This window comes from Myotis davidii, unplaced genomic scaffold (assembly GCF_000327345.1).
Source record: "Myotis davidii unplaced genomic scaffold, ASM32734v1 scaffold3889, whole genome shotgun sequence".
NCBI classification, from domain to species: domain Eukaryota; kingdom Metazoa; phylum Chordata; class Mammalia; order Chiroptera; family Vespertilionidae; genus Myotis; species Myotis davidii.
In genome coordinates, this window is record NW_006299624.1 from 11833 (window position 1) to 14274 (window position 2442).

General features: G+C 42.7%; 1 pseudogene; it reads right to left on the reverse strand.

Moving 5' to 3' along the window:
- Window positions 1–27: 27 nt before the first annotated feature.
- LOC102758611 lies at window positions 28–1007 on the reverse strand (annotated as a pseudogene).
- Between the last annotated feature and the right edge of the window lie 1435 nt (window positions 1008–2442).

The window sequence follows — 2442 nt, forward strand, 5'->3', positions numbered from 1 at the left end:
CAATTCTTTTTTTGTTCTTTTTTTTTCTTTTTTTTTAGTTTAGCACCATTTATTAAGTGATCTCAGCTGTTGTAGTAGCTGCTGTATGTCAGCCTGTTCTTAAAACATAAAATGCTCTTCCAATTCCTCTTGTCCAGCACAGAAGAATCTTCCAGGTAGCACGCCAACAGAACAAGAGACTCCGATGATGCCAGCTTCAATGATGGTGCCATCCAGAGAGGGAGAAGGTCATGGCACATTCACCCTCAGCTTCCAGAGTTTTTGAAAAAGGAGCCTTTGGGGGCCCAGTCTGCCTGGCATTTTGATGCTGTCGGTGTGGGTTTTGTATTCCATAATGGCATTGGGAGGTAGATTAAGCACTCGCCAAAGCGTATCCCGGATTCGGGCTGTGGTTGCTTGGTCGCTGGCAGTCTTATTCCATATTGAAATAATGTCCTCCTGAAACCGGACAGGGACTACAGCCCCACAGATCTCCTCCCCAACCATGAACTGTTCCCCCAACATGGCCAGGATGAGATTCTCCCAGCAACGCGATGCCAAGCCCTTCGCAGCCGAATAATCCACTTGCCACCATTTTTATTTGCATCATCCTCCCACATGGGTTTAATTCCTTCTTTGAAGAGATGGAAGTCACTGTGGCCTGTCAGGTCCCCAGGACGTACCATGTGGCTGTAAAACCTCCAGAATTGCTCCACCGTGGAGCAAAGGAGATCTCTCCTCTCGAAGCAAAGGAGCCAATCTGTTTGATATTCTGTTCATAGCTCTGTGAGCTGGTGGGTCAGCCGGGGGTTCTCCTGGACTACCAGAAAGGGTAGTTGTACTGCAAGGGATGCTCTGCTGGTCCCGGGACAACAGCCTTCCTTTTGCTGCTGCTCTGACTTTTGTCCCATTCCATTTTTTCCTTCTCACCATCTTTCGGTGTGCTGTTTTCTTCATTCTGATCATGGTCACCACTGTCATCATCTTTCAATGTGTCGAACTTGTTGTTCATCCTCTCGCTGTCCCCACTGCCTCACGGAGTCGAATCATGTCTAATATTCTTTTTTTCCTCTTTAGTGGCTGGTACGTAGTAATGTTCAATAGGAAAGGGAGAAAATTGAACCCCAAAGGTGATGGGAACCCCATTTTACAAATAACTATAGGCCCAGAGAAGTTAAGAATGAATCAAGGTCAAATGACCAGCCTTTTCTGTTACAGCATGCTCTCTCTGAGATTCAAAACAGAGGAAACAGAAGGATATGGAAGGTTTGATGGGGAGAGAAACAAGTGGCACTAGGAGTAAAAATAATATTCACTGAGTGTCATTTAGTGCCAGGAGTACATGCATTCTTCTATTTAATTCTCATGACAATTCTATGAGTGAAATACTATCATAATCTCTACTTTATAGATGAAAAAATGAAGGCTTAAAATATAGAACAGCAAAATTATAACATTTTTTAAATCAAAAGAAACTATTATAAGAGTAAAAAGGCAAGCCACATAGTGGGCGAAGATTTGTAACACATTATTCCTCAAGAATCTTGTATCCGTAATATATAAAGAAATCATACTTATCACTAAAAATTAGGCAGACAACCGCAATAGACAAGAGAATCAAATAGGTATTTCATAAAAAAGAATACTCTGATGAAAAGGGACAGACCCAAAGACTGAGAAACAGCGATCAGGCTATCAATCCCTAGAAGGGAAGTAGGGGAGGGCGGGGGTTAGGGGAAGAGATCAACCGAAGGACTTGTATACATGTATATAAGCCAAACCAATGGACATGGACAACAGGGGGATGGGAGCATGAGTGTGTGTGTGTGGGGAGGTTGGGGGTTAATGGGGGAATGAGGACACATTTGTAATACCTTAATAATAACAATAAAAAAAATAAGCAGTACAGCACTTAGCACCATTATTTATGCTTTGGTACATGATATCAGAATATATTTCCTCATCAGATCATCAGATTCTAATTCTGAATTTCTAGTGAGAGTAGGATTTCTACTAACAGTAGCAGCTGAGGTTGTAGATTATCTTTCCTTGACCTAAAGCATGCTTTCTTCCAAAATTTCCTGTGACAAATGTTAGGGTCACTGACGCACAGCTCTGGTTTTCAAGGCTCTGTAGACTGGCTGCCCTTATGTGCTTCGCTGATTACTTCACTCACTCTGAGACCCACTGAATTTACAAAGCTGGGAGTTTCAAAAGGGAGGTTTTTGTCCTCTTTCTCCCAGGGGATTTTTTTTTGTGTGTGTGTGTGTGTGTGTGTGTGTGTGTGTTCTAAATGTCCTTTTGAGAAGGGAAAGGGGGGCTTTAGTGGTAGTTGTGGGGCATGTCTGATGATGCCAATGAATTTAAATAATTTAGTAAGTACCCAATCACCTCATACAATTCAGCACCCACACTTGTTTGTCTGAAGTTCCTGCTCCAGGCAGCTTTGAGCACACTGATTGT